At 42.0% G+C, this 13,719-nt stretch overlaps 1 long non-coding RNA gene across 1 annotated transcript in view; it reads left to right on the top strand.

Moving 5' to 3' along the window:
* LOC134634393 (uncharacterized) overlaps positions 1-12,495 on the top strand; it is a 37,594-nt gene extending 25,099 nt beyond the window's left edge. Inside the window, exon 3 of the long non-coding RNA XR_010094835.1 lies at positions 12,323-12,495. This is a non-coding gene — a long non-coding RNA (uncharacterized LOC134634393). The remainder of the gene's footprint in view (positions 1-12,322) is intronic.
* The last annotated feature ends 1,224 nt before the right edge of the window (positions 12,496-13,719 follow it).

Below are 13,719 nucleotides of genomic sequence, written 5' to 3'. Positions count from 1 at the left end.
GCTGCCTTACCTGCAATATTTCCTCATAGCATTTCATCACATTTCTCCCACCTACATCTGTTAACAAGATCTTGTAATTATGCTGTTATACAGCTTGTGATTCAAACACCAAATCCACTTTTATGTGTCTAAAATATGCATAAAAGTGCAGAATTTTACAGAACAGGTGGCCGACTTACACCTAAACATGTGTGAGTAGATTTGAGAAAATGCCAACCAATAAAGAATGTGATATTATAGTTTAATAGGTTTACAATTTGTTTTTAGAGCGTCGTTTCTGGCACGTGGAGATGTCGCTGGCAAACATCAGATATTTGCAGAAACCAGGTGAGGGTCAGCAATTCAGAGGAAGGCTGGCATGAAGGAAAGGTGGCCTTAAAGTGAAGGGAGTTAAAATGGCGGAAATTTGAGATAGAGGCTGAACTGAAGGACTTCATTAAAGCCCACTATGAGATAAACAAGGATTTTCTGAAACTGTGACTCATGCAAACCTAGTCTTGTAGAGTTCCATAGTAAAAATATGGACCTGATGAGCCAAAATGAGCATTGTAAGTCCACTTTAGACACTTCTGATATTTAGATCGCTGTGTTCCTGTTTCTTTGATTTATTTACCTTACTAAGCATGCTCCTAGCAGTGCTCATACTGTCACCAGTAGGTTATCCTTATTTGCACCTTCCACACCCAACTTCTTCTTAAGCATCTTACAATTCCAACTAGTAATAGGTATCAAAAGACCTCAACAATTATTGTTGGATGCAGGGCATTCTTCAAGAGGCAGTGGATCCTACTTGTTCAGTGATATTTAAATGGCAAAGCATTGGTAAAATTTATGGCTGACACAAGCAGACATCAACAGAAGAAAAGACTAGAATCTTTACAATCAGAAAATTGTTCGCAATTAGAAAACTGATTTGGTGACGCCCCATACACACACACGATAAACACACATTTTCTTTTGCCAGTCAAGCGCATAAACATGTAAAGCACCAACAAATATGTCTAGCCTTGATTAAAAAAATTGTCTAAATCTGTTACCTCAGGCAGATTGCTCTCTGCATAAATCATAGATCAAACCAATCTAATGACGGCAGCAGTGATGGGTCTACCCTCCTCCAGGTCTAATGTTGTTTCCCCTCTGCCAAAATGCATAACGTAGTAATAATAATAATAATATGCACATAAGCCCAGCTCATAAATATCAGGCTCAATCACGCATGAGAGTTGCTACACGTGCTTAAAAAAATCTGTTCAAGGTGAGTGTCCTCCCAGCATCTGAGTGCCAGTAACAGAAAAAAGGGAGAGAGACATACGCACCTTTCTCCTGAAAAGAGCTGCAAGACCTCTTACATGTATGTTTTTGCTCATTTGTATGTGTGATTGCATCCTCTCATTGTGCATGAGTGATGACTCCAAGCAACTGTGACCCCTCACATCACCTCTCCATGCATATAAAAACAGCCTCCTGCTTTTAATATCCTCATTTAATGACTAGCCCCGGTCCAAGACCATTAACGTAATGACATCACACTGGCCATCTCTTTCTCTCTCTCTGACACACACACACACACACACACACATGCATGCATACCACCCATCATACTTGGAGTTGTGACATTCTTTTTAACCACAAATAAACAATAAATTAACAGTGGTTGTGAAATTTGTTTCAATATGATGCTCATGTGTGGCCAGCTTTGTCTTGATTTTAATCCTAATAGAAGTGTTTGTGTGTGTGTTGGTAACTGCAGCAGAGTTGGGGGTTGCAGTTTCATCTTATTAATTCAAGGACAGCTCCTAATCATGCAGAGTGAATATATGTAGACATTACAGGAAAATACGCATTAACCTCTTGAATATTTACGTCACGCTCGCACACATACACAAATGTGACTACTCGCACGCACGCTGAGTATACACAGGCAATTTGTAATATTGAATAGCTGACACAGTAAGATTTCATAATCTATTGACAGTGTCACAGCACAGTCATGCAAGGTGTTGGAGCTATTGATAAACACAGCACTGGCCTGTCGCCCACGTTCCTTAATCTGGGCCAGCGTAACTCAGAGTGAACGTCAGAATCGAGGCCACTCCTGATGACATCACAGGACACACGGGGGCTGAGAACTCCCCAGAGCAGAGCTTCGCTTTGTGGACTGTTTTTATACATTGTCAAATAACTAAAGATTCTGATTTTTTTCCCCCCTTTTTACCCAAATGGCGTATAGATGATGGAGAATACAAGAAAATTTGCATTATGTTTATTGAATGAACTAGATAAAAAAAAAAAAAAAATTACAACACTGATATTAAAGGTTTCTCAAAAAGGTTTGTGAATATTTATTTATTAAAAAAAAACACATAAAAAAATAGCGTAAAAAACAACAAGCAGTCAAAGGAAACATACAGTCATACATTAAAAATAAACATTAATGGACACATTTACATGTAAAAAAAAAACAAAACTTTTTTACAAACCATAACTAAGAGTTGATGCCACATTGAAAATAATAACCAACTCAACACTGTTCTCACAACTTATAATCTCAGTCAACAAGCTAATACAACAGATATACTATACCTGAGAACGCAATTCCCACAAAGCGATCGAGATCAACATCCCACATCACATTTGCAAACCATCCATATAATTTTTGTCCCTCCAATTAGAATTTTTAATATCTTGGTCGCCGTTAATGGAGATTAATGGGCGATCGCCATGGTGAATTCCAATGTCATCTATTATCATTCCAGCCTTGGTCCCAGTCCGCTCTAATTGCATCCTTAAAATGCCCTCTGCTTCGCAACCCCCAGCATCCTAAGAACAATCAATAATTTTAATTTTCGGATGCCCCCAACCCCGCTCGAATCCCTACCCTCATCCTGTGCTCGTGCTCCTTTCTTCCTTTTCTGCGTGTCGATTTGTTTCCAAAGAAAATCAAATGCGTCAGAATAAAGCCGAATGGGGAATTAATTACCCATCTCGTCTATAAGCTCCTTTTGATTCCTTCGTTTGTTTGTCCGTTCGTTGGGTCGTCCGTCCCCCTTGTTTCTCTCGCGTCTGCTGTGTCTTTCCTCGCTCGCCCTCTCTCTGTCTGGCGCTTGGGGGGCGCTTTCCACTCTCGCCCCCCCCCCCCATCTTGCCACGTAATTAGCATGCAGATATGCATCGCCTGATTCGCAAGTCAAATCGCCTTGCCATTTCTCCCTCTCTCCATTTCTGGCTCCATTTTGATTGTTCTTATTCAAATAGGGTGTTTGATTTGGAGAACCCCCTCCTCCTTCATCCGGTCGACCCAAACACACGCATATGAACACACACACACAGTATATGATAACATTTCTCTTTATCTGCAGACGACAGAGCTTCGCCAGTCTCCTCCTACACTGTGCCCTGCTGCCAATAATGCAAAGCACGAATCAAGCACAATTTTTATTTGAAAATTTCCATTTTCGTGGCCATTTCAAAACACACTAGTTGTACAGCAACCTGTCTGAGGCTCAGAAGTTCCAAGTATAGCCTGTCTCTGAAATAAAGCACACAGCCATGGCAGGTTACATATGATGCATGTTCTTTTTTTTTTCCACTTTTTTATGAGATCCTCTTACTTTAACGCATTCACACAGATAAGAATTGAGTATAGTGTGTTTTACTGCCACTGCACAAATACATTTCCCTCCTTCCGCTCTCACTTTCTCGCACACACACAGAGCATGTCTGCTTGTGCAGGAAGATGTTTGCTCAGCACATTTCAATATGAACATCATAATACTCTATCTTGTTGCCATCCGTTTTCTTGTCATAAACCAACAAGAGCCAGCAGTTTTTATTCCTGAATGCTGGGAGACACAAATCACATGAATTTTCCCACAAACTGAAATGTCTTTATGGAGGGATATATATATATATATATATATATATATATATATATATATATAGAGAGAGAGAGAGAGAGAGAGAGAGAGAGAGAGAGAGAGAGAGAGAGTGAGTTGGTTTGCACTTTGTAATTTTGATTTTTGTGGAAATAGGAGTCAATATTTGACCTTTGCCACGTTGCATAAATGGAGGTCAAGTTGGAGGCCAGACCTCTATCTTTCACCGTCATTTTGCTTTAGGCTCTCATATGTGCTTGACTGTCTCATCCATTGCATGCAGCGGCATATTGAAACACTGCCATTCCTTCACAGATGAAAGAGGGTGGCTGACCATTCAGCAGCTGGTGTGGCACAAGTAAAATTCTGTGTTCCAGCCGGGGAACTGTATGTCCTCACATGTGATCCCAACACACAGCACAGACACAGCAACAAGTGTCAGAGCAGAGTGTAGGGGGAGGTTTCTCTCTGTGCTCATGTCTTGGTATTGTTGGCACAAGGCCAGCTGTGCCGTCTGTCTCCTCTCCCCCTTCCTCTGTCTCTCCTCCTCCAAACCAATCTGCTCTACATTTGCCATCATTACGTGCCTGCCATTCTTATGGCATATCAGAAGGCAGGCGCCAGGCGCCCTTTACCCCTCTCTCCCCTCCTCCTTCTAACGCCCCTCTCTTCACGCCCCTATTTCCGCGCCCACTTTGCCACAGAGTTCTCTGAAGGGTCCAGGTGGCATCTTGCCCTGCTCTCCTCTCACAGTGAGGACAGAAGACAAAGAAGCTCAGCGGATAGAACAAAAAACCAAAAAACGACTTGAAAATGAGGATTGAGGATATACTCCCTTCCACATCCTGCTTGGAGCTTGCAGTGCTTCCTGTGCCCACAGGCATGTTGTTGTTGTTGTTGTTGTTGTTGTTGTTGTTGATGTTGATGTTGATTTCCATACCTGTCCTTCATCTGGGTGGCTGTTGCCGTTTTAGCAAAAAAAGAAAGGCTGAGATGTAAACCCGCGTCAAACCTTGGAACTTTCATGGCTTTTGGCGCTATTGACAGGACCCTGGTACGTCTCATATGCCCACACACTTGCAAAAATACACACACATACACAAGCATGCACAAACATGCTGCAGAGTGTTTCTCTCAGAGCTCCCTGCCACCTCGTCTGCCTGCTGCCTCGAAAGAACTGGGAATACAACGGGATCTACCAGAGACTTACTCATACATACACACAGACACACAGCGGATTTAATACGCACGTGCACTCACCGGTCGTTTGAGGCTGCAGGAAAGTGAATAATCAATTAAGTATTGATTTCTTGTAAGATTTTGTAAATTTCAAAGGCAAAGATAAAGAGGGTAGCTTAAGGAGAGTCGCCGCGAGCGTGAGGAGCCGCAAATTAGCCAATAAACACAGACAGTGGAATAAACGAAGGCGAACGAACGAACCGCTCGTCACTGCAATATGCTTCGCTTTTTTTCTTTCTTCTTCTTGTTTCTCTATTGTTTCTTCGTGTCACTCCAGACGAATTAATGCTGAATGCGACAATGGTTTTCTATGGAGATGAAGAGATGGCGAATGGGCGAACGAGGGTTAAAAGCAAAGGCTGCAGGAGGAGAGAGAGAGAGAGAGAGAGAGACTGGAGGACTTGGTAATTAGGCGGTTTGCAACACACACCTCATTATTATGGGGAGTATGCAAATTAAGCGGCTGGCTCTTTTCTTTTTTGTCATGGATCAGAAGGCAAGAGCTGCAAAGAAGAATTAAGAGCCATTATTCTACCCAAGGAGAGGCTGATGTATGCAAATGAGAGAGAGAGGGAGAGAGGGAGCAGGAGGAGACCAAAGAACAGTCTGTAACCACAGAGATATGCATTGGACTCCACTGCAAAGGAGAGTCAAATGCAATCCACAAATACACCCTTATTCTGCCCCCATACCCTGGAAGATTCTTCTACGTTTGCACGGGAAATAACGAAAGCGAAAACGACAATCAGACATGCACCTTTATTCCCTATCATGCCTATCTGCGCATATTGATAGGCTGCTCCGTGGATGATAATTACCTTTTGGAATATTGAATCGCGAAACGAGCCTCGGAACGAAGGAACGAGAAGAAAGGGGAGAAAAAAAGAAAAAAGAGCGGAGGTATGCAAAAGGCGCTAATGATATTCAGAGCGCTGACTGTGTGTCATCTGCATGATGACAACGGCCAATTATAATGAACCATTGGCTCTCTGCCACAGATAAGTAGGAGAGAGACAAAATATGGCTGAAGAGGAGGGGTAAGCGAAAAGAACTTCCCTGTTCGCTTTCTTCTTAATTTGCCGACGATATTTGCCGATTCTGCGCCATGTGGATTTACAGTAACCCAGTAATGATGCAATTTGGGGGAAAAGAAGGAAAAAAAAGATCATCTTTTCTTTGAAATGTCCCTTAAATGGAATAAAGGCCACAGAAGAAGAGAGCATCCCTCCAGGTTAAATGTATGGCTGCTTGGGTGGTATTCCATTCCATGTTGTTCAACTGGGCTTTGTTTCAGATGGCACTGGCTCCTGTACCCACCATCGCTCTGACAACCCAAAGAATCTGTTGAAAAACACATATATACACACACGCACACAAGCAAATGCACACACGGCGGCATCATTCGCAATGCCGCCCTCTCCCCTTTCTCATCACGCTACAAAATGCCTCCCCATCACAGTCTTGCATATTTGCATGCCGCCCCACCTATCACAAAGGACTAAACAGCGTTATGCAAAACAGTCCGGTATCCCCACTTGCATAGCGATAAGATGAACACTGTGAGAAGGAGGGGGGCAGGAACTGAGTGGGGGGTAAAATAAGATGGGGGGAAGATGGAAGATATGAAGGGGTTGGGGGGGGGGGGGGGGGGTGCGCACAGGGGAGCTTGTTGGCACTAAAAAGGGGGCACGTGCAGTGATACCACTCCTACTGCTTGATGACAGAAAGAGGCGGGCGTGGGAAAAGTGAGGAGTGGAGGGAGGTGTAAGGGAGGGGAAAGGAGGGAGATGGGGGGTGGGTGGCGGGGAAGACGAGGGCATGTTGGCACTAACAGGGGGCACGTGTTGCCGTAGGAGGAGGGGCGATGTGGGTGGGCGAGGTGCGGTGGGAGGCGCTGGGAAATGGGGGGTTACACGGGGGCGCGGCAGGGGGTGGCACTAAACACAGATGAGCGTCTAAGGAGGAAGGATTTTCAGATTGCGGGGCCACCTGCATTAAGGAGGAATGTCATACCATTGAAACACAAAACACACAGCAATCGACCCTACACACACACACACACACTTCTTATCAGATCTCAGGGGAATATGCCAGGGGGTGTGGCTGCCAAGCATGTGATGAAGCACAGCAACTTCACCATGAAATACCCATGTGTGCTTCCACAGACCTGCAGGGGTGCCAGAGACGTGTGTGCAGTCGCACATGCACACTCACACTTTTTTTTTTTTTTTTTTGCATACGCAGATGTATTGGAACTCTCAGCCTTCACTCCAGATCTGGCACATAGCCGAGGATATACACCGTGTGTGCCACACACGCACGCACGCACGCATACTTACACATGGCCTTTTGATTTCCGTGTCACTTTGAAGGAACCGTTTTGATTCTTCAGTGAGATTTCACTCTCCTGTCTGTGATGTCTTATTACACTATACAATAAACTGTAGCAGGAGTGGAAGATCTTGGATTTTCAGCCACTCTTGGAGCCTGTTATTAACATATCACAGCCTGCATGACGATGCGAAAAAAGAGATTGCGCTAAATAAGCGTTAATATATGCGCAACACTTATTTTTACAACTTGGGATTCATGTGCTTTTTAACAGTAATTATATAAAAATAAAGGTTTGCTGTTTGAAATGTACTGTTTATTTTTGTTTCCAGCTGTAAAAGGTATGCCCAATGACGCCCAATCTATGATGCTCTCCTCACCTGTGGTAACTTTGTACTTTCACTGAGAAACGCAGATTGTTGCCTGTTCCTTTCCATATTTCTCCCTCTTTCTACCAGACCACGTAAACTCATCTGGAGTCTGTGTTGCCTATTTGGCCTTCCACTCTTCCAGTCTAGCTGAACTGTGCTTTGCTTTTGTAGCTAGACCTTGACCTTGGTGACAAAAACACCCAATTGGTTTGACTGCAGTCAGGAGTTCACGTTTGCCATCTTAAAGTCATCCAGTGGCAAGTCGATTTGATTATTTTCACATTCGCTTCTAGTTTAAGAGCGATAGTAGTTTCACATGTCCTTCTTGAGATGCAAGCCTATAGCTTTTAGTCTCACTAAGTGAATCATCAGTGGCACTATCAAATTACCCTCAACAGAGACCAAAGGTTACTTAAAGGCCTTTTAGTCATCCACGCTGGCATGCCAGCTAATTTACAGCAGACTCATTAGACCGGCATTAAACACAATTTCCTGCCGACAAATTTCATTTGGTCGAAAAATCATTACCATGGCAATAATAAACAAGCCTATACAGTAGTGGCTAATGGCAATTTGAGTAACCTAATGTCGTTAGCAAGCCCCAGAAATAGCAACAGTGGCTCGAACGGCTATGATCAAAGCTCTGCTTAAGATAGATGTTGACATGATGTGTGTTAATATTACTTTGGAGTTTTTATTTCTTTTTGTTTTCTTTCTCTTTTTCTTTCTTAAGCTTTGTCTTGGGCCTGGACAATGACAGTGGAAATATAATGTTTCATAACTGTCAGTGCACAGGGTTGTGTGTAGCCTGGGGTTACTGTGCTGAACAATAAACCATAATTTGATAGATGAGAAATTACAGCGGTCCATCTACTGTGCAGGGCCCTCACCCCGGGCAACGTAATACCGCTTCAGATGATGTGTCACATTTCTCTGAGAAAGGGAGAAAAATGAAATTATTCTTTTATACTTTGTTAATAATGTCTGACTGCATTTTGAATGTAGCATCCTTGTTTGTTTTATGTAGATAAACTAATACAATAGATGGATGTGCGCTCTCTCGGTAACACTGCCAATTATTAAAGGCCCTCTGTCCTTTAAAGCTCCATACGTTGCAGAATAAGAGGTGCTTGGAGGAATGATTCCTCCGAGTCTATATGGTGCATACTGTGTATTGCAGAGCACAGCAACGATTTATATTTAACAGCCGCTAAAAACATACCACCTTCTCTCTCCCACATGTGGAGAATCACTGCTTGATAGGAGATATGCATCATAGCCAGTCCACCTCGGTAAGCCAGTGCATTTGCCATTAGCAAATGTATATCTCTTTGAGTGTAGCATGGATTTGCCATGTGAGCAGCTTGGAAATTATGTGTTTTCTGTGACATTGTGGCTGAGAACTACTCAGACCAACCATTAGTACCCCTGGAGCATGCTCCAGTGCTGTATCATTTGTGTCAAGCATACAGGACTGATTTGACTTGGTCCTGTGGTGAGTATATGACAGCCGTGCAAACATAATGGTTGTGATCTGACTGGAAACTTGCGCTTAAGTGTAAATTAGTGGGCAGCGCTAATAGCATGCATAAGAGGGAATGTTTTAAGTGCAAGTATTTAACTGGAAGTGCACTGCAGTATACTGAGGCGGGTTTGTGGGGCGATGAGCAGCTATTTATCATCCCTGTTGTGTAAGCTGTTGCTTTGTGATTTCACCACTAGGGTCACTGTGAGGCTTGCGTTAACTTTTACCATGCCCACTTCTTCCAAGAAAGAAATCCATTCAAATGTGCCCCAAGCAGAGTCTGTGGCTGTCTGATCATATATATAAACTATGTACCAGGACAGTTATGCTGTTAAGTATATTATATTTTTATTGCATGCATCAAAAGCTCCGGCCAAAAGCATGGAGGCTAATCCCACTCCTTTGTTCTGCTGTGTTGTATGTCTTGTCAGACAACAGCAGCAGTGAAGTCTATGAGGGAAGCATTTTGTCCTTAGTTTGAAGCTGCTGAAGCTTACATCCTCTGAAGGTGGTGATGTCATGTGAAATGAATGGCTTTTATTCTTCAGTAATTTTACGATCTTGGCATGAAACCTTATATCCTACCCCGTTCCTATTAAGGAACCCCCTACAACCCCCATTCTTTTTAACAAGAACGATCTGATAGATGTTCAGAAAGAAGTTTTTTTTTCTCCCTTCGCCTTTGTTCTGGTCAGTGGGCTCATGCAATGTTTATTAGATTAAAAGTCAGTCACTGCAACAAGAGAAAAGGTGAAAAAAAATGCAAAACACAAAAGGGAAGCCTATTGTACGCACTGGCAGAGCTTTCTCTGCTGGTCTTTTTATTACAAATTGAGACCAAATCACTGTGGAAGGCACCAGAGAGCGGGGGGTGGAGGGGTAGATTTGCCTGTGATTTAAAGCAGCAGTATGTAGTACAACATTTATGATCAGAACTGTGTCTGTGTCTGACAATTAACGTGACTCCAGTCAGTTTTATGGCCGGATTCAATCCAGGACTGCATTTCAGCGTGATGATAGAAGACAGAGTGGACATAAATAAGAATATACATATGTGAAATCCATAAAGCCTTACCAAATGACTTATATGGAAAAGGGAAGTTTGGGTGGAAGAGTTCATCCTCCACATCTGAATTGTCACAGCAGCTTTTATAATGAACAGCACAGCAGGGGGTTGGCATGTTCTGGTGCTTAATATGTGCCTGGATTGTTCTAGAAGCTGAATTTGACCAAAAGTCTGTTATTTTTTTAATCCTTCTACTCTGTTAGACTAGATCTATGTAATCAAAAAAACAAATGTGTGCTAATGGAAAGACTTGTTTTTTTATTGAAGGTATTAAAACAGCTGGCTCTAAGTGATTGTTTTACTGCGTTCGATAAGCTCGGGATGTCTGTTGCTGCTATTCACCCAGAAAATGTCTAATTGTTTGATTGCAGTCTTTATTTCCATGTTTTCGTGTAATCACATTTCCCAGCTAAAGTTTCAATTAGCTTTCCTGTTTGTGCCTTAAAATAAAATCCTCTTCATATTTGTAATATGATTGTAAACAAGTAAGAACAAGCTCATTCTAAGCAGTCACTAACTTGCTACATGAATTTAATTGGTGTGCAAAGGTAAACAGAAGTGAAGTTAATTAAACACTTTGACTTGAGATGACTAGATTCAAGATTCGTCCTATTGTCTTCTCAGTAATGTTTCTTTACTTAGCTTGACATGTTTGGTTTACGCTTTGGAGGCTTTTAATGTAACAACTGTAATTCCTCCCTCTTTGACTGTTAGCATCATGTGTTGTTAAAGCCTATGTTGATGATATTTTGAATTAGCCAGTCATCCAGAACAGTGGCCCCGAGAGAAACACACTGGAACTTAAGAAGACGTCAGCGAATAGAAAAACACTGCAAAAGCACACAGAACATAATGGAAGTTGAATAAAACAAAACAGAAGTGTTTTGGGGAAGACGATAATGTGATGGGCCATCTGCAACAGCGTGACAGAAACCAAAACGTGAAGGATTACAATGAGACACGCTTAAAAGAAGTGGATTTTACAGTGTTGTAGGTTAGAAAAATATTAGAGTTTTAATTGGATGATTCATGTAATACTCAAGATACATGTTTGTTATTAGCCGTTTACTGTTAGCTGGTTCAATCACATTGTCTGCCCCAAAACACTCCCACTTCCACTGGAGTTTCCTTACCTGGATGATTGAGCATGCACCAAGAAATCTGACCGTAGTTTTGATGGCACCTGTTAGCAGTGATGTATTTAAGTGACATACATTTCCATGGCGTAGCTTAGCTTACAATCAAGCTTAGCTTAGCTTGGCTTACACTTTTAGTGAATGTCACACATAAGCGCTGTTGTGAAAACCACACAAGCTTAGAAAGATTAAGTGTAATGTAAGTTTTAACCGTGTTAGTGTTATACCTGTATGCCAAGTGGCCCTGAAATTGTATGTAAAATATCTGTTTTATTACTGTATTTAGCAGTCACTCATCTTAAATACCTAGTTACATGTTTTGTCACATAGTTTCACAGGGTTGGGTGCCACTTTAACTCAGTGGGTGAGCAAGTGACCACATGGTGCCACAGGACCGGAGTACAGTGGCCCTTTGCTGCGTGTCTTCCCCCTCTCTCTTCCCACTTTTTTGTCTATCTTTAAATGCCGAAATAAATCATTCTTTAAGAATTTGTTAAAAAACAAACAAAATGAACTTTTGAATAAATATATCAAATCCAAACCAAATGAAGTACACAAAATGGTCTGATAAGTGATTTAAAAGGATTTGGAAAGGAAAAAAAATAACATGGTAGTATTGATTGGTGTAAAACGACATATGCAACAACAACAACTCCCTTATATAAATCTGCGTGACTTCTAACTGACTGTGAGAGTCAAAGGACTGGTACAGTAGATAATGTATTGGACAATCAACATCACAGATCTCTGCCTTTCTGTCCCTTCTTCTTTCTTCCCAGCCATCAGCTGCATCATCCACCTTTCATCAGGCCAGACCATTGATCCTCCACCCGGCAGGGGGTCCTTTCAGTATGCAGCCTAATGTTCTCATTATGTGTCCTGCATGGTCCCTTTGCTGATGACTGGCTGATTACCATCTCATTAAGAGACATGGCCAGGCAGGGGAGAGAAAGACCTGTCACAGTTTAAGGAGCTCATCAGAGCACAGAAATAATACATGCTGGAGACTTGCTTCATGTCTAATGATACCTGAAGGAATATGATTTCTTTATTGGAGAAAATAGGAAGGAAGAACATTCACTGTGTAATATAAGCTGGATATGTAGCCTTTTTGTAAATATGGCTTAAGATTGCTGGCTTAGGAACTGAACCATTTTTATGGCAATTTTGCCATTTTTAATAATTTTCTGTTTTATGTATTCACCTGAAAGATGATATTTGATCTGCCACATAACTATTTTATACCAGGAAGTTGCTGTACTGTTTATTACAAGCTTCTAAACAGTTTTATTAGGCTTTATACTCCAATCAGCCACAACACAACCTCTCCTAATACTGTAAAGGCGGAATAGGAAATCCTGCCATGACACAGAATGCTCGGGAATAGTTCAAGGAACACAACAAAAAGAACCGAGGCATTACCTTATCCTTTATACTCCGCAGATCCCAATCAGGCATTCATAAGTCTGATTCACTGAAACTGCACCTCACAACCTCTCCAACCCACAAGGACCCAAAGGAATCGCTACCGCTATTCCAATCCCTGATACCACAGGTCAACCTCAAAGGTCTTGTGTGCATGCCCCAACAAGTCAGTGATGTTTTGGCTGCATGAGGGGAACCTACACAACATCAACTTTTAATGTTATAATGGCTAATTGGTGTATACGAAGTGAAGTGCACACAATGTCTACAAGTCAGGTAGACAAGAACCGCCTTAAACATTCAGACTAACGTAGAAGTTGAAGTCTGAGGTGTACACTGTGAAATATCTAAAGCTTTTTACTACAGAACAAAATTCAGCAACACCTGCATCTCTAATAATCAATGACAGTGCAAATTTGCACTCAGAAATAGCATTTTTGTTAGCATTATCAGTTACAACTCTGGTTTTATTAGGAAATGTGCTAGTTAATGACGTCCTCATTCGGTTAGCCTCCTTTTTGAGGTAGATTTTTTTCGACAGTTTGTGTGTGTGTGTCTGTATCTTTATTCCAGCATCCATGTGTGCTGGGGAGGCTGGGATGGGGGGTGACTGAAAATCCCAAGGTAATCTGAGGCACAAAGGCAATGTCATTATAGACATGGGAGGACATTATTCTAAAATGGCAAGTGATGCAGTGCTGAGACAGTAGATAAGGTGAGGAGAAAATGTGAAGGAAAGAGGAGAGGAGAG

The sequence above is a fragment of the Pelmatolapia mariae genome, linkage group LG9, assembly GCF_036321145.2.
Source record: "Pelmatolapia mariae isolate MD_Pm_ZW linkage group LG9, Pm_UMD_F_2, whole genome shotgun sequence".
In the NCBI taxonomy this organism is placed as follows: Eukaryota; Metazoa; Chordata; class Actinopteri; order Cichliformes; family Cichlidae; genus Pelmatolapia; species Pelmatolapia mariae.
The sequence above is the reverse complement of the archived record's forward strand: the minus strand, read 5'-3'. Positions and strand labels throughout refer to the sequence as shown.